The sequence below is a fragment of the Leucopleurus acutus genome (genome assembly GCF_964270905.1).
Source record: "Leucopleurus acutus genome assembly, chromosome: 18".
Classification (NCBI taxonomy): Eukaryota; Metazoa; Chordata; class Mammalia; order Artiodactyla; family Delphinidae; genus Leucopleurus; species Leucopleurus acutus.
The window spans coordinates 49,872,775-49,898,218 of NC_139160.1; the positions used below are offsets into that span (position 1 = coordinate 49,872,775).

At 39.5% G+C, this 25,444-nt stretch overlaps 1 long non-coding RNA gene across 1 annotated transcript in view; it reads right to left on the reverse strand.

Annotated features, from left to right (window-relative positions):
- LOC309974913 overlaps nt 1-25,444 on the reverse strand; it is a 400,558-nt gene that overhangs the window by 50,669 nt on the left and 324,445 nt on the right. The gene's annotated exons all lie outside the window — the stretch shown is intronic.

Consider the following 25,444-nt stretch of genomic DNA (forward strand, 5'->3'; position numbering starts at 1 on the left):
ACATTTCCACCCACAATACTGAAATTGATGCCAGTAGGACCGCATTCAGAATACAGTACAACAGAAAACAGTAAAATACACCATCTGTGGTTGGGCAGGTAAAGCACAAAGAGAGTAGAGGATCTGAGAGATCAGTTAATTTGGACAAGGGAGACTACCTAAGTGAGCTCACTTAAGTTCTAAGATGGATCTAGGAACTAGTCTCCTTATTGGTCAAATTAATCATATAATTGTCAGATATTGTTTGTGATCGTAGGCAGTTCTGTTTGCATCAGGTGCAAATGAATGTGATTCAGATACCTGGTTTTTCTGATTTACTAACATTACCAAGAGGGTCTGTGAACAGTGAATGAGGTAGTTTACTTTCCTAATACTTCTTAAACCATTCATGATATGAAAACTAACAAACCCAGCCAACAGTCATTAGTCACATCTCATTCCTTGAGAAATGTTCAGATTTGATGAATGTATTCATGCATCTATTTATTCTTCCCACAAACATGTAGTGGGACCTTCTGAACAAGGCACTGTGCTGGGAACTGTGGGTCATCGTGGGAAGAGGCAGGCACTGAGCCTGCTGTCCTGTGGCTGTCCACTAGAGCAGGAAGAACATAAACCAGGTGCCTATTTATTTCATTCTATTTCTATAGGGATTAAAGCATTACCTTCAGAGCCAGGTGGACTTGGAGCACAATCTGAGCTCAAACAGCAAACATCCACCACTTGGATGCCTTTGCCGCGTCAATTTCTCTATTGGTTCTCTTATATGTCAAAAGGGAAGAGTAATACCTACCTGGCAGAGGTTTTTTTTTTAGGAATCAGATAATCTTGTAAGATGCCAAGGAAAGTGCTCAAGTGACTATTCTTATTCAAATGATAACAGCCACAATGATGAGGATGTGATAGTGACCAGTTGTAAATGAGCAAGGAAGTTGATTAGAATTTTAAACAACTAGAGTTGACCACTGCCTTCCATCTATGGCTTGAAATCAATATTCTAGCACTACACACCAATGGAAATATATCCCATCTTAAAGCCTACCCTTTAGGAATTCGTGCTTTAAATTAAGATCTTGTGCCCTATTTAAATACAAAGACAGGGAAGAAAGAACATGCATAGATATTTTCAGTCATTAACATCTTAGGATGAATTATTTTATTATATCTTAAGTGGAGAACGTGCTGCACAAGGTTTTCAGTTATGGGTAAGAGGAAGGGTGGGTCCAGAGAACAGGGCACTGCTATCATATATACATGGGACCTACCCAGTCAGGAGTATGAAGCCCCAGCATATGTAGCCAAAGAGGGGAAATAGGGAAGGAGAAACAGCAACAAGTGGGAAGATGGGAAATTTTAAAATAATTGGTAACACATGACAAGGACTATTCTAAAAACCTTGCATGCACGTCTCACATGGTGTGTTGGGGAGGGAGAAATTTTCTTTTACCTTCCTAGGCTCTTCTGGCTGGTCTAAGAATTAAATTGACATGACACAGATTAACAGGAGAAAATCAAACAAAAGTTTAGTACCATGTATGCATGGGAGAGACCCAGGAAACCTGAGTAATTTGCCAAAAAGGCCAAAACCCTCACCTCAAATACCATCTTCAACTAAAGACAAAAGAGGATGCTGGGGGTAGTGCTTTGGAACCTCAAAAGGGAGGCAGGCAATTCACATGAAGATGGAAAAGACTATGTTTGGTAAATAAATGTTTGCTGGGTCATGCAGAGACAACAGGACACAGAGTGGACTCTAGTCTCTAGCATTTCCCCCACTGCACCTGGCCCATACTCTGCAGCTATCTCAGCAAAGTTCTATTCCAGGAACAGGCCCTCTATACAAATTCTTTTAAACAGCTATGGGAAAGGTCAAAGTTTCTTCCTGGGCCTTGAATTTTTTCCCCTCCAAATAATCCGCATGCCAAGGAGGCATTTTGGGGTTGCAAGTTTTGCTCCCCTACAGATGTTTACAATCAATCTTATTAGGTAAACACTAGTCATACTCCCAGTTTACAGCTGAGAAATTTGAAATAAAGAGCTGTCAAATAACTTCCCCAATATGCACAGGCAATGTGAACAGCAAAGCCAAGATTCACACTCTAGCAGCCTGACTCCAGAGCCCTTTTATTTTTTAAATTTTTATTGGAGTATAGTTGCTTTACAATGTTGTGCTAGTTTCTGCTGTACAGCAAAGTGAATCAGTTATATGTATACATATATCCCCTCTTTTTTTAGATTTCCTTCCCATTTAGGTCACCACAGAGCACAACTACTGCCCTACACAGGCTGATTCAGGTCTTTAGTCACATGACTAATTTGAACTTGCATGATGACATCTAGCAAATGTATTAGTAGTTAGGATTTTCCTGAAATGCAGAACTGATGGGATGGATATACATATGCATATATATATATTTACAGGATTTATTATGAGTCCTTGGCTCATGCAATTATAGAGGCTGAGAAGTCCCAAGACACGCCTGCCATCTGCAAGTTGGAGATTCAGGAAAGCCAGTGGTATAGTTCCAATTCAAACTTGAAGGCCTGAGAACCAGGGGAGCCAATGTCTAAAGGCAGAAGAGGAGGGAGGTCCCAGCTATAGCAGAGAGCAAATTCGCCCTTCCTCTGCCTTTTTGTTTTACTCAGACACTCAGTGAATTGAATGCTGCCCCCCTGCACTGGGGAGGGCCATCTACTTTACTCAGTCTACTGATGCAAATGTTAATCTCTTCCTGAAATGCCCACACAGATACTCCAGAAACAATGTTTTACCACCTAGCTGGGTTTACCCCTTAGCCCAGGCAAGTTGACACATAAAATTAACCATCACAGCCAAGATTCTCCAAGTTCTTTGTATGTGTAAGTCCACCCTCTGAATCAATGAGAAGACCCATTTTTACACCGAGAACTTCGTGAGGGTGCAACACAAAGGGTGGTAAAATAGAAATAAGACCAAGGGATTGTGTGTCCTAATATTTTTATGGAGAACATCTGAAGACAGTACAATATATGATGACACATAGTGAGGCATTTTGGAAGCTCTTCATAAGGAAGGGACGATTGCTTACCATTGAGCACAGCTGTCAGAGTGCAGTAAAGAGTGCTTCTCTGAGACAAGCCCAGACGTTGACACTTAACAAAACAAGGCTCCCAAGCCTATCTACTTGGTAATAAATGAAATAGGAACACTACAACCTACCAATTTATTTTCTGGCAGTAAATGCAGCTTGGGGTTGTATTTGACATTGGAGGTCCAAACCTCAGCAAGAATTTCTATGGTGCAGAAATTTGGGAACATGGGCAGAGGGAGAAGGAACAGGGGGCATGTGAAATTTCTTGGCTAAAAACAGGAACATCTTGTGGTGTGGGAATTGAATCTTTTCTCCCTATTATAATAGTTCTCAGGGGCTTTCCTGAGTTAAAAGTAAAATGAATTCTCACCCTGAAGACCAATATGTCCATTTTAATTTCTGGCTTTAGCTTGGGACAACTTATGTCTTATTACTAATGTTCCTCTTTGCCTTATAGTAAGTGCACGTGGCAGAAATGGGATGCTAGCTCCCCTACTGAGGACGATTGCGGAATGAAGGACAGGATCAAAGGGTGGGAGAGGTCTTTTCCCTCCCCACGGACCAACGTTGTCTTTTAGTTTCTATCAGTGTTATGACTTTGGAGGAGGGTATAGAATCAAGAAGAAAGAATGAGGAAGCTGGCACTTGCAAAATGACTTCCAGACCTATTAAAACATCAAAGCCAAAATATTCCCCCCAGGAATGAACTTCAGACGACAGTTTAAGAGAAGACATACCAAGGAATATTTCATTTCATATTCACAAAGCCTAAGCTTCCCATCTCCACAGTATTCTATGTTTTTATGTGTTTTAACAGCTTGTAACGTCTTCAAATAAAAAGAGTAAAAATGTAAGCATGTGGCTAAGCTATATATATATATATATATATATATATACACAATTCTTAATCATTCAATATCACTCTAGTCTTATCCAATACGGACAGGATAAAAGTTGAAGTTGTCATGCAAATTAAAATAGAGAAAGAGTGCTTTTACTGGATTACTCTTTACAGAGATCTTTTTTTATTTTTACAAAAATGTTTCCAACCACTGGAACACAAAAAGGTACACAAATACATAAAAGCATGAAAGGGGCTATGAACCTATTGTTAAGAGGAAATCTGCTTGTAGAAAAGCACACATGTCCTTTTAAGTGTATAGCTCTGCATGAATCTCTTTCATATAGAAAGAGTACAGTGATGCAGTTAAGAATCAAGCCTGACTTTAATCAACTTTTTAGTGCATCGTGAAGTTAATAAGATATGCAGTTTTGTGCTCTTAGTAACCTTATGAATGCTTTCCTGGAGTTTTTACATTAGAAAAGCCAGTGTTATCAAACATTGGAACTTTGGTAAGAGATTTTGCTACTTGAAGCCTGCTGATCCTTTCACGGGAATGGGGGAATGAATTTCCCTTCTCTGTCAATATCACCTTGGGAACAAGAGCTGAAGGGTTTAAATGGACCCTCTCCAAGGATCCACTTGTGCCCTCCGTAGCTGGCAGTGGTAGGCGCCCATATAGGTCCCTTATTCTAAGGCTTGTAGAAATCATAAAAGCCAAGTTGCAGGAATACTCATGGTATAATATATTTGGTGTTATTGTCCCTAGATAGACACACACTGGTCAGACCGTGTGTACTGATGTTTCATGCAGGAAATATGGTGACCATATGTTCAGATTTCTATGTTTCACTAGTTCTATTTCCTCCCCCCACTTTCTTTAGCAGTTTATGGTTTCTTTTCATTGACAAATTGCCAACTGTTAATTTATAAAACAGACTAAGTGTAAAGTAACCACAGTGAGGAAACCAAAACGAAGAAGACTAAAGCAGAGAAATAATTATATTAAAATATCTCCCAACAGGGACTTCCCTGGCAGTCCAGTGGTGAAGACCTTGGTTAAGACTTTGCCTTCCAATGCATGGGGTGTGGGTTCCATCCCTGGTTGGGGAGCTAAGATCCCACATGCCTCACGGCCAAAAAACCAAAACATAAAACAGAAGCAGTATTGTAACAAATTCAATAAAGACTTTAAAAATGGTCCACGTCAAAAAAAAAAAATCTTAAAAAAAGTATCTCCCATCGCAGAGGTATGATCTATCTTGGACCTTCATGATGTGAGCCTCTAGAACACTCAAGGGGAATGAGAACGCCTCAGAGGTGACCAGACTACTACCATGTTCTACCTTTTATGTTTGTTTGGTGAGGGTGGGAGGAGACTCATTCAATTTTCAAACAAGCCAGGCTCCTAAAAGAAGTACAAAGGAACTGATAGTTTATTGAGCATTTTTAGAGAACACATTTTCTTATTCTGGCTTTATCAAAATAAAATGTCTTAAATTAGAAAACCCTGGGAAACTCCCAAATCCTCCCTAGTATCTAAGTGTCTAAACAGAATCTCACAAAGCTAGTAAGCAAGGATCTTTCCTTTGAGCTTCTTTCCCCCTCCTTCAACTCCTTAGACACAGCTCCCCTCAAGACTGCCCTTCTGTTAAGTCTGACATCAGCTAGAGGCACCCACAAAGGCCAGGTCACTGCCCTAATGGAGGAGTATAGATTCTCTGTTCACGATAAAATACTTGCTTATTCTGACTCACTAAAACATCATTTATTTGCCTAAATCCCACCCCCTTAACCTGAGTAAAGACTTGATCTTATAGTAAAAAAGGTAAGAGTGCTTTCCATATCCTAAGGAATTATCTCCTTGCCTCTAGCTTTCCTACCTAAGAATGTGTGCTTGAAAGAAGATGAACGGAGTGAGGATTTGGAATAGAATTCACAGAAGTAACCTTTGGCAGCTGTGCCTGGAATAGGGCAGGAGAGGTGCTATCGTGATGCTACTCACTAGTAACTCATCAGTTCTCAGAGTAGAGGGATGGAGGAGAAACCATCCTCCCTGCTTCCAGGCTACTTTCTATCCTTACTCCCTCTCCAGGCTCACAAGGTGCTCTGATGACTGGATTGGCTTCCCAAGGGGCTTGATGATTGGGCTAGTGCCCTGAGTGGGGGACATAAGCACTGGAAAGGGATGATGGTGCTTTGGTTGGTGTCAGTCCATTTCTGAGAGTCTCTTCGCCTCTAGAAATACTGGTAATGCCAAGGTCCTGGATCTGCAGGGATGAAGATCAGACCTGACCTCAGTATCTTCACCAAGGCCAGGTTACCCTAAAGAAGAGAAGCCTATTGATGAAGAGTCAGTCAATCAGTGATACACTTTGGCCTCACAGAACACTTCTGTTCGAAGGTCAACAAACTATACTCAATCAACCTCTTTTAATCATTTCTTTCCCAGGTTTATTCTTTCTTCCTCTGACCCTCTATGCTGCTCACCATTCCCCTAACATGCCAAGAACATTCATATCATTATCCTTTCCTCAAATTGTTCTTTCTGTCTAAAATTCTTTATGACTGACTCTACCCAAAAAGTCAGGGGAAGAGAGCTTTTGAGGATAATTCTGATGGTGCCTAATTTAGATGGATGGAAGGATAGTAGTGCCATTAAGTGAACTGAGATGCAGACATAGGGTGAAGGGAGGGAAGGGGATATTGGAGATGAATTTTGGGACCTGCTGTCTTTAGAGTACCTATGAAACGTTCCAGAAGAGAGAGATGTAGCATATATTTCAGGCAGAGATTGGGCATGGAAATAATACATGAGAATCATCAAAACAAAGTGGTGATAGATGAAGAGATTTCCAGAGGAAGGGCACTAGAGTGGGAAAACAAACAAGAAGAATGAGGATAGTGCCTTGGTAAGTGTATGAATATAGAGCACACACAAAAAAGTAAACACTATAATAAAATCCACAAAAAAGGAAGAAAGCAGATAACTAGGAGAACCAGAAGACTTCATGGTCACAGAATCCAAGGGAGGATTGAAAGAGGAAGATTACCAGGGTCGAGTACTATCAAGATGCCAAGCAACAGGAGAACTAAAAAAAAGTCATTTGATATGGTAACTAAGAGATCATGTAAACCTTGAGTGGGAGGCAGCCTGGGTAACTCTGGAGTGGGACTGCCCGGGTTTGCATCCTAGCTGCACCTTTTGCTCGCTCTGTGATGTTGGGCAGGTTATTTATTCTCTCTCTGCCTCAGCTTCCACATCTATTAAATGGAGATAAGGACAGCACCTACTTCAGAGAGTGGACATGAAAATCACATGAGTTAACATATTTAAAGTGCTGAGATCACTGCCTGATGCAAGCTTTATGTGAATGTTTGCTGCTACAATTTATTATTATAAGATTCCAAGGAATCAGAGAGCAATACATATATAGCACAATAAAATAATCTTTGAAGAAGCATGGCAATAAACTGAAGGGGCAAATAGGGCAACAGCTTAAGTAGCAGAAAGATGAGTATAGGCACTTTTCCTTTTGATTCCCCCCTACAACAATACAAAGAGTAGGAGAAAAGAATATGAAATTCATGGAGAGTTACAGTATAAATACTAGTAACATGGAAACCAAAGTCAAATACTGGAAATCTCCACGAAAGTCCTTATGGGCACTCCTACTCTTTCTTTAAAACATGAAGTCAACACTTTCCTTTCTGATTTACTTAAGGTTTATTTTTATTTCTGCCAACTCTGCAATTGTATAACTTGGTTAATTAAGTGTCTATCAAGTTTAATGCTTAGCCTCATTGTTCCTAACATGGTTTCAAGTAAATGTTGCTTTAAAATAAATTTATTAATAAATGAATCACTCTTTTCAAAGAAATATTACAGAATAATTAATCTAAACAACACATACCATTCGTTTAAGTAAGAACAAATTATACTTCCCCAAATAATTTTGCCTTAACTCTGGCCATCAATCATCTCATGATTAGTAAAGAAAATGGTTCTTCTAATTATATAAATCCTTACATCTGTGAGTAAAAAGTGGGAAATAGAGTAAGAATTTATTATAAGGAATGCTTTTGTAAATTGAAAATGACTATTATGTTGTAGTTTTCCTAGCATTTGACAGCATTCTGCTGATACAGTATTTCATTGTATTCTTATTCCTTATCCTTACAAAGGCTTCCATTCACATCAAAAGTATGTTGAAGGCCCCAACCTTGACCATGAAAGTTCTCTTTGTCTTCATGATTACAGCTGGGGAACCTTAACTAGCCACCTGTTACCAATTATTTTTAATTAGCATGGTAGGATATTTTGGCCTGTTCAATAGAACCTTTTGAGTAGGGTTTGGTTGGAATTTTTTGTTTTGTTCCTCTTCTTTTTTTTTTTTTGGAAGCAAGAGAAACTAAGGTAACAGGAAACGATTTTTAATTTACAAGTAAATTAATGAGTCACATTTGGAAAACAAAACCACCAGGATTTTCACAAGCAACTGACCATATCATTACCCGCATAGAGCCAGCAGGTATGTTGGGTGCTGTAAGTTATGGTTTGCCAAGTTATCTGCATCATGCTCCACCAATCATTCCACCAAAGAACCTTGGTCCCACAGTGGGCTCCCCTTGTAAAGGATATTTTTCATCAACAGTGAGGAGCAGAAGTGAACATTCACCTGACTGGACAGGTATTAAGGACGGGAAGGAGGACTTCCAGTGGCAGGAAAACTACATCCAAGAAAAATCCCAGCAGTCAATTCTGCCAAGGGAGAGCAAAACCAGGAGACTGGGAGGATCCCTAGTAAAGATCTCAAGCACACAACTTCCTTTAGACAGATCACTTTCAGTCCATACATTTCTCTTGTTATCTAGAACAGTAGAGTTTATTCATAACTTGACATTTTCTATCATTTTGACTTAAATTTGTAGATTACAATGGATTTCTCATATGGGCAACCTAATTACTGGACTAAAAAAAGAAAACCTTAAAAACGTATGTCCTCCTTAGAAAGAAATTCCTGTTCTTCCGTGGCTCATTAAATATGGTTATGGACTATTTTCCAAAAACGTTTATGCTTAAGGTTTTATTTCCCCAGAATTATGCTGCATGTGACACCAAGCCCTGTGTGGCCTTAAGGAGAAGCTGCCCCATGGTTGCCCTGGTGAGGGGTAACCCCAGCTGCTGCCTGCATATCTGGTTTGGGGATATGCAAACCTGATTCTGGCTATGTGTACTGGCCACAGACCTGAAAGGGTCATCTACCTTCTAAGAGACTGCTGTGCCTCACTGCAGGATGTTTAATTCTATGGATAAATTGACTTTAAAATGCTGATTAAGCCAATTCCAGAAAATTAAAAATTAGCATTGGTTTAGATTAGATTGAGCATCAATAGAAAACACCCTGCTGCCCAGGATCACTGGCAAACTTGCCAATTGATGTGATTTTGTTGCAGGGGGTGGGGGGAGGGTAGTCATCCTGACTGCTACTCACCAGTTGTCTGAATTGTTGACATGGATGTGTAGAGTTTCCTCCTTGCTCTTCAAGCCTGTGACTCCTAACTCCACAATTAGACACAACAAGAACTTTGAAGGACACTTCATAAACCATATCCTATTCTCCATCAACTACCAGGGTTGATCCAAGCGTTACTTTTGGGTTAGTGTTTACTGCCATTTTTTATTGTCTTTCATTCCATGAGCCAGCTGATGAGTCAACAGAAATCTCACAAATAAATACTTTAACACTGGAATGTCTGTTGCCAAATTCAGCAAAGAATATTGAACAACTGCTTAATGTTTCCTACAGTAAGCTGTCACACAACAATCATTTTAAAAAGGTAAGAGGGAAAAGAGGACTGCGGAGTGAAATTCTGTTTCTTGATGCAGAACAGACACTAATAACTTACCGGAAAAGTGTTCAATTCATACACAAGTAACTCAAATTCCTTTAAATAAATACGAATGTCAAATTTGTTACTTTTTTATCTTAACGATGATACCCTGGAAATAAACCTTTCGAATCAAGAAACACCAGCAATTTGAAGTATGCCAACTAAATCTAGATTTCTGGCTAAATTTATTATTAGGACTTATTACCAGACTACAGCAAATAGCAATACATGTTTTACATTAATGAGATATTAAGAAAACATTTTTTTTTTTTTTGCGGTACGCGGGCCTCTCACTGTTGTGGCCTCTCCCGTTGCGGAGCACAGGCTCTGGACGCGCAGGCTCAGCGGCCATGGCTCACGGGCCCAGCCGCTCCGCGGCATGTGGGATCTTCCCGGACCGGGGCACGAACCCGCGTTCCCTGCATCGGCAGGCGGACACTCAACCACTGCGCCACCAGGGAAGCCGTAAGAAAACATTTTACGTGTGCATTGTTACGGTGTATCACATTCAACCATAAATGTGGCGTCAAAAAGCTTCATAGTCAATATATATCATAACAAAAAATTCCATCCCATCATCAAATCTCTAGTACTTGTATTAACCTTCCTAGTTCAAGTATGCCTGTGTTCTCAATGAAAGAGAAATTGATAAAATGGACTAATATATAATATTTTAAGTGTTTCTCCTATCTTTTAAAGAAATGTATTTTGGCTAAAGCTATTCCTCTGTCAAACTCATTACCTATATTGAATTTTACTACAGGATTGGTTCCTATTTGACTTATAGAGATGCTAAAATTTGGACAATATCTTCATGAAGTCCATAAAGGAAAAAAAACTATGTCACTGATGTTAATCTTCATGATATAAATAAAGGCAGCCATGATCATTATGACCTACAAATAGCCATGGAGGATGACTAGGATACCTATCAGTAAGCTTTCTCATTAATGACATCAATGTGTTTTCTCTACTATAAATGTAGAGAAAACAAAGGTAGGTCCTTGATCACTGAGGGGCTGATACTCCATTGAGAATACAAAATAAAATATGCCTTGACTGTACAACAAAAATAACAGAAGACAAGGAGTGTTCTTTCATATAATTCTAGCCTTGGCCCTTCCTCGATATGATTTTAGCCTAATACTTAATCTCTTCAAGGCCAGATTCATATTCTGAAAATGGGGAGATGAGAATCAATTCTTGCTTAGAGCACTCATAGCTCTAAAATGTCAATGAGTTCAGGTTAAACAAAAACATAAATACCTGAACAAGGTAGTTTATGCTAAGCGTTGAATAACTACAGGTTATCAGGTACTGAGCAGGTTCAGAGTAGGCATCAGTCACTGCAGCCTGGCCAGGGGAAGACACACAGAAGCATTGCAGAGAGGCTAGGTTTGAATGATTGCAGCTGGTTGGGGTCACTCAGAACCAGAACTGGTCTACCGAGGTGAGGTGTGCAGAGTCTAGGAGCAGATTCTGGGGACCAAGGGCAAGGCCAGCTGAGCAGCAACAGTTACTTGAGGCTGAATCATCAGCCCGTAAACCTAATTTGGCCATGGTCAGGCTACGTCCAGGTGTTGGGATCAGGCTCCTTGTGCTGAGGGGACCAATTACACCAGCCAAGGGGAAAGAAGAATTACAGAAGCTGAGACCAAGCAGTTCTTAAGAGGTTGTTTCTTTCACATTTTGTTGACTTCAGAAGTTACTGGTGCATAATTTTAAACCGGATATAAACAAAAAGCCTAATTCTATTTCACAATACAGCGTGTAACTTTCACTTTCTGTTGAAACAGTTACACTGGATTCTTCTTATTAAGTAAGGGATAAAAATACATCGTCCAGGGAAAACAGTGATTTAGAAATTAGAGGATCTAAGGAAATAGGCATGTATGTATTCCTTTTCCAAGCCCAAATAATACCCTGAGAAGCTGAGAATATGAATATCAGTTTCAATCCAAGGATTCTGCATTTATAGATTTCATCAGGATTTCTGGGTCTCTAACCGTATCAGGTCAGCTCCCACATGCCCAAGCTCCTGCCCCAGCTCCTGCCCCAGCTCCTGCCCAAGGATGAGGGTTGAAGAGTTCCTTGCTGCTTGCCCAACCCAGCCCCTCAGTTAATCAGCAAGCCCTGCATGCATGTACAGGAGCTTTAGTCCCACCCCTAGTCTGGCTGCCCTGTGGATGTTATCCAGTTTGTCCCACGTGAGCCCTTGAAGATCGCTTTGCTCTCAGGCTGCCAGTTTATGTCTGAGCCCTACCATGTGTGCCCCATTCATGGGATAGGACTTCTCTTGTTCCTATTTGTTCCTTGAGTTCCCCCACTGACTCTTAAATTTTGTCCTAATTCCAACCTGCTTGTCTGGGGCCAACTAATCTGTGGCATTTTCGTATTTCTAGGAACACTGATATAAAAGACTAGAAGTTTCCAATTAAAACGTCTCCATTGCTTACAGGGATGGCTGCTGTCGATATATTTATTCTGGCACTCCCAGGAAGCCCCTTTAGCAGGGCTCAACAGTGGCTTCAGCTGTCCTTTAATAGCACAGCAAATTCTTGAATTGCCCCTTAACCCCCAGAAACTTCCAGGATCTGTTTCCCCTGCTAGTCATAGTCTGTCCCCCAAGTCTGATTGTCAGCAGCTCTTGTAGGGAAGGGGAAATTAACTGTTATTTAAGAACTGTTCTAGATCCCAGTGTGGCTCTCTTAGCATAAATTCTAGAGATGAGTTCATAGCACTCTGTACTGTGCTAGCTTTTTACTGCTATATAAAAATCACCATAAATTTAGTGACTTAAAACAATATCCATTTATTTCATAGTTCTGTAGGTCAGAAGTCCAGGTGGACTCAGCTAAGTTTTCATGGGGCCAAAATCAAGATATTGACTGACTCTTATCTGAAGGCTCAGGAGAAGCATCCACTTTCAAAACCATCCAGGTTGCTGGCAGAACTCTCATTTCCTTGCAGCTCTACATCTGAGATTCCTTTCCTTGGTGACTACCAACCAGAGTCCACCCACAGATCCCAGAGGACGCCCGCATTCCTTGATTCATGGCCCTCTCCGTCTTCAAGCCAGCAACAACAGATCAAATCCTACTCATGCTTCAGATCTCTCTCAATTCTTGTTCTGCCACCAGGCAGAGAAATTTCTCTGCTTTTAAAAGCCCATGTGATTATATTAGGCCCACCTAGATAATCTCCCTTTTCTAAGGTCAGCTATGCCTTATGTTATGGGTTCAACTGTATCCCCCCAAAAAGATATGTTCAAGTTCTACCCCCAGGACCCCACAATGTGACTTTATTTGGAAATAGGGTCTTTAAAGAGGAAATCAAGTAAAAATGAGGTCATTAAGGTGGACCCTCATCCAATATAATGGTATCTTTATAAAAAGGGGAAATTTGGACATAGAGACTGGCACAGGAAGAAAATGATATGAAGACACATGGGGAAAATGTCATGTAAAGACAAAGACAGAGACTGACTGAGGCAAATGTAAATGAACACCAAGGATTATACACCCCCATCAGAAGCTAGGAAGAGGCTAGGAAGTATTCTAGCCAGAGTCTCAGAGGAAGCGTGGTCCTGACAATACCTTGATTTCAGATATCTGCTCCTAGAACTGGGAGGCAATACATTTTTGTTGTTTTAAGCCATCTAATTTGTGGTGCTGTGTTATGGTAGTCCTAGCAAACTGATACCATATAACATAACACAATCAAGGAAATGTAGCTCATCACATTCACAGGTTCCAGGGATTAAGAGGTGTATAAGGCTGAAGACCCATCCAAGAAGTTCTGCCTACCATACTTAGTCTATAGCCCATTAATAATCTGAGATTTAATCAGAAGATTATAAACTTCTTCCCCTTGGCCACATCTTATCACCACACCAACAGGGCTCTAGTATAAAACAGTGGATTACAGTTGAAAAAGCTTCAAGACACAGTCTCTTTTTGAGAAGGATTAATTAGGAAATCCCAAAGTCAAGAAGGGAAACAAAAACAAGGACATTGGAGGAATTTGAAGCCTCTAGCGCCTACAGCTACAGCAAACATTAAACACAGCCCAGCTCCTAGGCAGACTAACATAAATTTTCACATGAAAGATCCATTTACCTTAGTTCTTATTACCTGATACAACATGTCCAGCTTTCTACAAAAAATTACAGGGCATATGAAAAGCAAAGATAAAAACAATCTGAAGAGACAAAGCCATCGAGACCTAGGTATGATATAGATGTTAAAATTATCAGGTAGGGAATTTAAAATAACTACACGTTAAGGACTCTATCCTTTTCCTGTTAGAAAAAGTAGGCAACATGCAAGAACAGATAGATAATGTAAGTAAAGGGGTGGAAACTCTAAAAGAATCAAAGGAAATGCTATAAGCCACAAACGCTGTAACAGAAACAAAGGATTGTTTCAATGTGTTCATCACTGCACTGGATATGACCAGTGAAAGAAAAGAAAAAAAGAATAGAGTATGCAGGAACAGTGGGGCAATATAAAAAAGTGTAATATACACATAATTGGAATACTATAAAGAGAAGAAAGAGAGAAAGGAGCAGAAGAAACATTAGAAGTAACAAATATATTGGTATAAATACTCTTGTATATGTCTCTTGGTACACAAGCACATGCATTTCTGTTGGAGTGGCAACTTTGGAAGATAATGCCAAGCGTTGTCCCAAGGTTTGTTGTATTAATTTACAGCCTCACCAATTATATGGGCATTCTGGTTGCTCTATATCCTCACCAACACTTTATTATATCCTTTCTGATGGTTGTATAATGGTATTCATTGTGGTTTTACTTTACATTTGACTTATTCCCAATGCAGTTGAGCACCTTCCATGTTATTGGCCATTTGTACATCCTTCTTTGGGAAGTGTTTGGTCAAGTCTTCTGGCTTCTATTTCATTGCCTGTCTTTAGCTTATTGATTTGTGGGAGTTATTTATACATTCTGGATGTAAATAGATTTTCAGTCTACTTCTTGTTCATCCTCACTGTGATTTTGTACCCTTGGTCTCATGTAGCTGTCAAAAGCCCTGCTGTATTTTTCAGCCTCTCTGCTACCTCTTTCAGAATCAGCAGATATCCTTAGAGAAAAACTGACCCAAATGCTGGGCTTACTTCTCTGGACCTCATTTTTTTTTTTCCAGATCTTGCTTCTGTAATTTTTTACTGCCTTACTAGCTCACCAATGCTTTCTAGTAGGTATTTTTAGTTTATTTTTTCCACCTTTTAAAGCTATTTTCAATATTAGAATTATACTGAATTACCTTATCAGCCATTACCAGAAGTTGAAGTCCCAGGCAGATGAAACATACAGTCACTCTTTTTAATCTCTTTCCTCTCAGTGATGAAGAGTGTGAGAGTATATTTGTGGCTTGGCCTGCAGACATGGAGTAGTGAACTTGACTCTAGTATTTTACCTTCTTTTATATTAGGCTACAGTCTTCTTTTATACATAGTACTTAGCACTTTAGCAACATTTTTCAATTGACCTTCTAAACACTAAGTGATTATTTAACTACTTAATTTAGGGATTCTAGTGCTTATCCATGTAACCCTTGCCTAACCAGAAGTCTGATTTTCATTCATTCATACATCTATTCAAATATTTGTTGATGATTTGTATGTGCCAAACATTGTTCTGCCTAGAAGATAGAGACAAAATGAATGCTTGAATAAATCAGAAAATTGACAGAGGAATAAAAATGATTACATATTAACAAATAATACACAAAGAATTAACATAGATTTACTTGAGAGAGTAAAGAAGAATCACACTTTACAATTGGAATCATAAAAGTTTTGACTGAAGAGTTGATGTTAAAACTGAGATCTGTGGGCTTCCCTGGTGGCGCAGTGGTTGGGAGTCCGCCTGCCGATGCAGGGGACACGGGTTCGTGCCCTGGTCCGGGAAGATCCCATATGCCGCGGAGCGGCTGGGCCTGTGAGCCATGGCCACTGGGCCTGCGTGTCCGGAGCCTGTGGTCCGCAACGGGAGAGGCCACAGCAGTGAGAGGCCCGCGTACCGCAAAAAAAAAAAAAAAAAAAAAACAACTGAGATCTGAATGATAGGAAGGAGCACAGCATGAAGATCAGAGAGAAGAGCATTCCAGGTAAAGGGATGATTTTGTGCAAAATTCCTGAAGCCAGAACAACTTGCCGTATGCAAAGAATAGAACAAAGGCCAGCATGGCTGGAGTATAATGAGTGAAAGGTAAAGTGGTATAAATGAGATAAGAGTCACAAAATGGAACCAGATCATGGTAGACTTCGTCAGCCAGTATAGGAAGTTTAAATTTCATTCTCATTGTGATAAGAAGTTTTGGGAAAGATTTAAATGAGTTTGGGAAGGGAGAGGTGACAGGATCTAAGTTTCATTTTTGAAACGATTTCTCTGGCTGCTGTGTGGAAATTATACTGTATAGGAGTATATTAATTAATGTTAAATAAAGAAATGCTTTAAAAATCACTTAGGGTCTTTTAAACAAAGGACATTTAGTACTAGGAACTGGGCACACAGCTGATAGAAAAGCTAAGAATTCAAACAGGGTATGATGAAGCAATGTGAGCTTCACCATAGCCATAGCCAGGGACTGAAGGAACCAAGGAAAGAGGTAGTATGAGCAGGGTCACGATGCTGCAGTCATCCAACTGACAGTAGCATGGAAAGGCTTTCCAGTAGAGGTAGGTGGAACGATCTGGCAGGAGCTGAAGCCACAGAGAAAAATGTGTAAGAGACATCACAAAAGGCAGTCTTCCACCAATTCCTTCTTTTGGCCCAATCTATTCAGAAACCAGAGGTTAAGGGAGGCTGGGAAATTTAGTTCTCTGAGGCACAGAGCTGAACAAGAGGTCAGAGAACAAAAAAGACAGTTTACCGGCCCAGGTAAACGTAGAAACAAAGAGACCAAGAGGGCGCTTATATAGTAGGTCAAATGACAATTATGGAAGATTGGACTAGGAGGGTAAAGGTGGAAATGAAAACAAATGAATGGGGTCAATGTATCTGAGATTTAATCAACAAAACTTCCTAGGAAAGTGGATGCAGCAAGTGGGATAAATATAAACTTAGGGATAACTCCCAGTTTCTTTACTTGAGCAACTGAAGGGATAGTGACACCATTTATCAGCATGAGAAAGACTAAAAAAAAAAAAAAAAAAATCAGTGGAGTTCTGGTGTGCCTAAAATTAAAAATTCTGTTTGGCCACGCTAAGTTTAAAGTATCAATTAGACTTCTATGTGGAGAGTTCCAGTAGGCACTGGATATATGAATCTAGAATTATGGGGAAATATCAGGACTCAAGATACAGGGCGGGGAGTCATCGGCCTATACTTTTTTTTGTTTTGCTTCTTTTTTTTAATAGACTGGATGAAATTATCAAGGGAGAATATAGAGAGAGGAGAAGGGTCCCAGGAACATTCTAATGGTGAATGCTGTTGAGAGGTCAACAAAGATTAAAAAAACAGAGAAGTGAACTCTACTCAATACTCTGTAATGGCCTATATGGGAAAAGAATCTAAAAAAAGAGCAGATATATGTGTATGTATGGCTGATTCACTTTGCTGTACACCTGAAACTAACACAACATTGTAAATCAACTATACTCCAATAAAAATTAAAACAAACAAACAAATAAATAAGCATTCTATTGGCAACCCAGAGGTCATTTCATGATTTTGACAGGAGCCACCCCAGCTTAGTTGAGGGGATAGAAGGCAAATTAGAGTTGATTGAGGGGAGAATATAAATATCATGTGGGAAAAAAGATAAACTATTTTGAAGAAATTTTGTTCCAAAGGGGAGCAGAGAAATGGGGCTATAACCACAGAGAAATGAGTTTTTCTTCTTTTTTAAGAAAGGATATTTAAGACAGAAGGGAAATTTCATTAGATATCAATGGAAATTATACAGTGGAAAATCACAGAAGATGCAAGAGTCAGAGGGAGAAAACTGGTGGAGCCAAGATATTAAAAAATTAAGAAAAATTATGATATGATTTCAATAGTGAAATATGAGACAAAGTCATCAGCTAAGAGTGAGGAAGGAGGGTGTGTAAGAGTTTGAGGAAAGTTTGAAAGAGAGTTGGAAATTGTTTTGAAAAATGAAAAATAAAATATGCAAAAGATGTATCGTAGGATTGCCCTGTATGACAGCCTCATTGGAGTAGCTGACTCATAGTGTCTAACTAGGCAAGTGCACCAGACCAGACAAAGGACTTCAGGGATGCTGTGGGTTTATAATGGTGAACCATGGAAACTAAGTTGTTTCACGTGGGAAGTAAGTAAATGGCTAGCGCTCTCCAGAGTGGATGCATGACACACTGAGTGAATTATTTACATGAGAGCATGCAAGACAGCTTTCTTTTAGTTCAACAGAAGTGTGTATATGGCAGAACATCTGCTCATAGACAAGAATGACCAACTTGACCAAATCAAGGAACTGAATCCAAGAGTCTTCACTAAAATGTTATGTATGTCTTCTACCCTGGGAGTTCATTCTTAATTCCTTACAACATACATGCTTGCATCATCCAATCCTTTCTTCATATGGGATAACTGGGTTTTTTTAATTAGTATTTTTATCTACTGACAGCATTTTTTTAAAATTTTGGTGTTGAGACCCCCTAAATGAAGCTCTGTAAACCCCACTAAACTTGGTCAAGTGAAACAGATTCTGTCTGAAACAAAGATGCCCTTATTGTACAAACGATATAATTTTCACCAAAAATATGAAGTAGCCAAGCATTAGGAACATTTTTAGGAATCAGAAAACAGGTCATGATAAGATGATTTGGGGAAAAATCATTTTAAAACCATTTTATACACTATTGTTTACAGGATATCCAAGAAGTTGAAAGACTTAAGGACAAAATTAATTGGATTATATATCACTATGTAGACCTAACCATAGTAATGGGAGTGTCCTTTTTTCTTTCAATAATTTAAGCAACTAAAAAAATTCCCCAAGCTCCATAAATATACTGAGCAATATTCAGCCTTTGGGGGAACTTATTTCCTCTTCTGCTAAGTGAAGGGTTACTTTCCCATAATTTCAAAAGTTTTTTTCTTATTTTATGATTCTGTAACTGTGACTAAGGATCAGAGGCTACAATTTTTAATAACAGAAGTCACAGCTGGGAATAAGAGTAAGCTTATTTAAAGGCCTTATACTGCATGTCTGTGCCGTTATTAAGAATGGCTGTGGCTTTATTTGTAGGAAGTGGCCCAAATAGAAGGAAGTAAGATCATAATGCAAATAACTCCAACAGAATATGATATCAGTGGGGAAAAAAGATGCAGATAACTGGGAAAAACGAATGTGATGGATGAAGCAGTGGTCTCACTGCTTAATCTATAACCAACCTAATACAACAAGTGTTATGAACGACTTTGATATTCAGAGTGAACACGCGAACAATGCTGTGTTGCACACCATACCTAAGACCCAGTGAAAGAACAAAGCTTTGTAGTCACAGAGCTGAGCTCACCCTCCAGCTCCTCCTCTTACTGTGTGGCCTTGGGCAAACTACTTAACTCTGCTGATTTTTAGCATCCATGTGCCTCAAAGGGCAATATTCTAATTGCTGCAAGAGTTTAATGATGTTGAATATGGTGAAGTACGTAGTATAGTAACTGGAACTTAGTAGAGCTGAATAGATGATAGCTATTGTCAGATAATAATAAATAATGCAGTGAACCCTGTCTGCTAATGTGCTCCAAATTCTAATACTACAGAATATAAAAAGGGAGTCACATAGAAAGGGAGTCAAGGAGTAATGTGAACAGGTTGAAAACAGGTGCCAATCATTCACCAAGGAAGGTGAAGTTGCAGCTATCCTTGGTTGAGGCATCCTGTACCCAGCAAACCAAACTCCCTGGGGGTCTGTAGAAACATTTAATTAGAAAGCTTCTGATATAAAAGGCGAGAAGCTGGGAGGCTATAAGCACTTTTGTTCTCTATTATAGACAATTCTACTTGCTAAACTAGCAGCACCAGTGACAACTCAGGAGCTCAGCCTGTATAAAACTTGCTCCAAGAGAGTCCTAAAATACAAGACTAGACTTTCTAGTGGATGTGAAACTTATTGGCTCTAAGGGAATGATTTCTTGAAACAACAGAAGACTATTGAAAGACTTGTCAGAAACCAGAAAAATAATTTTCTCTTCTGCAGTTTCAGTAAGCACATGGCAAAACATTCCCATCTAGGAATCAGTAATGTGACAAAGTAGCTTTTGTTTTACTCTAGGTAGACAATAAATACGATGGCAGTGATTTAATATAACTGTACAAACGTCTTTCTCCTTTACTGACATGCCACATGCATGATTTGTCATCTATCACACTAGCTGATATTATAAATGTACTGACATTTTACTCTTTAAAATAACCCATTTGACATCATTTGTGTGATATGCCCATGCAGAACAAATTTGACATAGCAATCAAATAACCACATATAATCTTCTATTGCAGAAATCCATTTGGAGACTGAAATTTCCAGTGAAGAACTTTAATCAATTTATAATCCCGAGATATTGGAACTACAAAGGATCTCAGGCACCATCTAGACCAATCTTGTCATCTACAAAATGAGGAAACTGAATACCAGAAAGAACAAGTGTCTTATACAGGGACACACAATTAGTTAGAAGCAGAATAGGGACAAAAGCCCAGATTTCCTGACTCCACAGAAAGCGCTCAAAACAGTGGGCTGGCAATCAATTTAGAGTAGCTAGATCATTCCCAGAAATAACAGATTCATTTTAAAAATTTTCATGTAAAGTATAAGGCAGCTCTGTAAGCAAACACTCAGGAACTTAATGAAATTAGGATGAGATTAGTGAAAATTAATAACTAGACTAAGGAAGACAGGCAGCAATTATTAAACAAGTAGCTAATAGATGTTAATCCTTTTCCCCCACTAACTTGTGTTGCCTTACTGGGGAATTTAACATTGTATGAGATTGTGTCTTACATCTTTCATCCTAGGTCTTAGAGCATCTGGAAAGGCCACTAATGCCAAGAAGTAGAAGGACAAGCAAAAGTAAATATAAATGTACAACCAAATTAACTTGAGAAAACTTAGGCAAGAGCCCATGCATCAAAAGTGATTTTGAGAACCAGGTGTTCTACAAACAGAAAGAATTTAGACATGGAAATCCAATTTTAGTAATCCACTTTGTGCAAACCAAAGTGGATTCCTAAACTGCCTTTGTGCAAAGCGGTTTGCAATGAGGTTGTCTGTCATTACCGAGAACGCTTTTACATGCATAGAAGGTTCCTAGGCAAAATCATGCCAAGAATCACTCTCTTTCAGGATGGTATTGTTAAAGGATTCAGCTGTAAAATCAATGCGTTTACCACAATAAAAATTCTATGTGTTTAATTTAAATATTGAGAAACATTTTTTAGCTGTGAATTCTAGTTCCCAAATTTAAAAATCCAGTGGGAAAAATGGCTGCAATAAAAGATATTGAGCCTATGACTATCTATACTGAGGCACCAAATATCACCAGCAGAGCCAGCCATCCTACAAGTTTCAGTCTCTTAATGACCAATAGCAATATCCATGGCTGAAATGATTGTGGGGTGAACCACATACGTCCCTGAGAGGGCCAACAGGCTACTTCAGCATTGCCATATGTATACATTTTAATCTCATAGTTACAACCTACAAAACCAAAACACGAATATCTGAGATTTTAAAGTTATATCTACCCTTAATCTCAAGAAAGAGAACTCTAAGATTGTATCTGATTCATTAAAATACTGAAAATCAACACTATTAGCTACTAACATTAGTTCCCATATTCAGAGATCAGCATTTCCTTGTTTTTAATTACCTTTTACATAAGAAATAATGTGTTTATTATAGAAAATTAGAAAATATATCTATAAATTAAAAGAGAATAAAAAAATTACAAGTGACACAGTGAGAACAAGGCAAGGATGTCGGCTCTCTCCTTTTCTATATAATATTTGAGGTCCTAGTCAGTCTGGCTATAAGTCAAGAAAAAGAAAAGGCATTCCAACTGGAAAGAAAGAAGTAAAACTTTCTTTGTTTATAAATGACATAATTTTGTACACAGGAAATCCTAAGGAATCTACAGAATAAGCTACGTAAAAACTCAATCATATTTCTATAAACCAACAACAATATTTATATTCCAATAAACAACTGGAACCCTAACCCTAACCCTAATTTAAATGCCATTTAGCATATTATTTAAAAGTAAAATACTGAGGATAAGCTTAAAACACATGTACAAGACCTCCAAACTAAAACTACAAAACAATGCTGAAAAAACAAATGAAGGTCTAAATAAGTGGAGAAATATACCATGTCCATGGAAGGATTGATACAAGGTTAAGATATCAATTCTCCCCAAACTGATCTATAGATTCAATGCAATTTAACAAAAAAAAAAATGCCATTAGGTTTTTTTTGAACTGACAAATTGATTCGCATAATCATGTGAAAATGGAAAGGACCTAAAATAGCTGAAATAATTTAGAATATGAAAAACAAAGTTAGAAGATGTAAATCACCTGACTTTAACACTTATTATATAAAGCTACAGTTGTCAAGACAGTGTGATAGTAGCATAAAAATAGACATAAAAAATGGAACAAAATAGAGAATCCAAATATAGACCTACATGTGTCTGCTCCGTTTGGGGTGAGGTTTTTCAGGGAGTGAGGGTTTCGGGGGTAGGTTTTTTTTTTTTTTTTTTTAGCAAAGTCACCAAGGTAATTTGGGGAGGAAAAAATTGTATTTTCAATAAATGGTAATGAAAAACTGGATGTCAGTGTGGAAAAAAAGATGAACTCTGACCCTTACTTCACATGGCAAACAAAAATCAACTCCAGATGGATTATAAACCTAAATATAAACATTGAAACTATAAAAACTACTAGAAAAAATTGAGCAAAACCCTCTGAAACCTTGAGAGAGACAAAGATTTTATAAAGAGAATACACAAAAATGAACCATTTTTAAGTAAGTGATTAATTAGAAGTTTTTAAAAATTTAAAATCTTGCTCCTCAAAACACACCACTAAGAAAGTGGAAAAGTCAAGTCAAAGAGTGGGAAAGCCAAGATTGGAAAACTTTTTGCAATACATATAGCTGGCAAAAGACGTATGTCCAGAAGATATAAGAGTTCTTACAAGTCAAGAAGAAGATAATTAAAAAGCAATGTGTGCAAAGGATTTAAACAGACACTTCACACACTAAAAAACATATGTATGGCTAATAAGTGCATGGAAGGATGCTCAGTATCTTTAGTCATCAGGGAAAAGCTAATTGAAACAAGAATGAGATACTATTATAAGCCACTCACAATTGTTAACATTAAGAAGACAGATAGTACCAATTGTTGACATGAATGTGGAGCAACTGGAACTATTATACATTATTCATGGCAATGTAAAATGGTACAATCCCATTGGAGAATTCATTAGGGAAAGTTTTGACCCAGCAATTGCACTGTCAGATATTTATCAAAGAGAAATGAAAATGTGTGTTTACGAAAGCCTTGAAATAAATATTCATAGAAGCTTTATTAATAATAGCCCCAAAAATAAAACAACCCAAATTTCTATCAAAAGATGAAAGGATAGGGAGACCGTCAAGATGGCGGAGATCACCTTCCTCCCCACAAATACACCAGAAATACATCTACACGTGGAGCAACTCCTACAGAACACCTACTGAACGCTGTCAGAAGACCTCAGACTTCCCAAAAGGCAAGAAACTCCCCACACACCTGGGTAGGGCAAAAGAAAAAAGAAAAAACAGAGACAAAAGAATAGGAACGGGACCCGCACCAGTGGGAGGGAGCTGTGAAGGAGGAAAGCTTTCCACACACTACGAAGCCCCTTCGCAGGCGGAGACTGTCGGGGGTGGAGGGGGGTGCTTCGGGGCCACGGAGGAGAGCACAGCAACAGGGGTGCGGAGGGCAAAGCGGGGAGATTCCCGCACAGAGGATCGGTGCGGACCGGCACTCACCAGCCCGAGAGGCTTGTCTGCTCTCCCGCCGGGGCGGGCGGGGCTGCGAGCTGAGGCTCGGGCTTCGGTCCACAGGGAGAGGACTGGGGTTGGCGGCGTGAACACTGCCTGAAGGGGCTAGTGCGCCACGGCTAGCCAGGAGGGAGTCCGGGAAAAAGTCTGGACCTGCCGAAGAGACAAGAGACCATTGTTTCCTGGTGCCCGAGGAGAGGGGATTAAGAGCTCCGCTTAAAGGAGCTCCAGAGACGGGCGCGAGCCCCGGCTAAAAACGTGGACCCCAGAGAGGAGCATGGGACACTAAGGCTGCTGCTGCCGCCACCAAGAAGCCTGTGTGCAAACACAGGTCACTCTCCATACCTCCTCTCCCGGGAGCCTGTGCAGCCGGCCACGGCCAGGGTCCCGTGATCCAGGAACAACTTCCCCGGGAGAACACGCAGCGCGCCTCAGGCTGGTACAACGTCACGCAGGCCTCTGCCGCCGCAGGCTCGCCCCGCACTCCGTGCCCCTCCCTCCCCCAGGCCTGAGTGCGCCAGAGCGCCAGAAATAGCTGCTCCTTTAACCCCGTCGTGTCTGAGTGGGAAACAGACATCCTCAGGCAGCCTACACACAGAGGCGGGGCCAAATCCAAAGCTGAACCCTGGGAGATGTGCGAACAAAGAAGAGAAAGGGAAATAAATCTCTCCCAGCAGCCTCAGGAGCAGCGGATTAAAGCTCCACAATCAACTTGAAATACCCTGCATCTGTGGAATACCTGAATAGACAACGAATCAACCCGAAATTAAGGCGGTGGACTTTAAGAGGAACTGTAGACTTGGGGTTTGCTTTCTGCATCTAAGTTGTTTCTGGTCTTACGTTTATCTTAGTTCTTAGTTTAGTATTTACAGTTTATTATCACTGGTAGATGTGTTTATTGATTTGGCTGCTCTTTTTATTTTTGCGGTACGCAGGCCTCTCACTGTTGTGGCCTCTCCCATTGCTTAGCACAGGCTCCGGACGCGCAGGCTTAGCGGCCATGGCTCACGGACCTAACCGCTCCGCGGCATGTAGGGATCTTCCCGGTCCGGGGCACGAACCCGTGTACCCTGCATTGGCAGGCGGACTCTCAACCACTGCGCCACCAGGGAAGCCCTTTTTTATATATGTATATAGATATATTTTTTTTCTTTTTCTCTTTTTTTGAGTGTGTATGTGTATGAATCTTTCTGTGATTTTGTCTGTATAGCTTTGCTTTTACATTTGTCCTAGGGTTCTATCTGTCCGTTTTTTCTTTTTTTTTTTTTTTTTCTAGCATAGTTTTTAGCACTTGTTATCATTGGTAGATTTATTTTTTGGTTTGGTTGTTCTGTTCTTTCTTTCTTTCTTGTATTTTTCATTTTATTACTTTTTTTTCAAATTTTTCAGAACTTTACTTTTTTACTTCTTTTTAACATCTTTACTGGGGTATAATTGCTTTACAGTGGTGTGTTAGTTTCTACATTATAACAAAGTGAATCAGTTATACATATACATATATCCCCATATCTCCTCCCTCTTGTGTCTCCCTCCCTCCCACCCTCCCTATCCCAGCCCTCTAGGTGGTCACAAAGCACGGGGCTGATCTCCCTG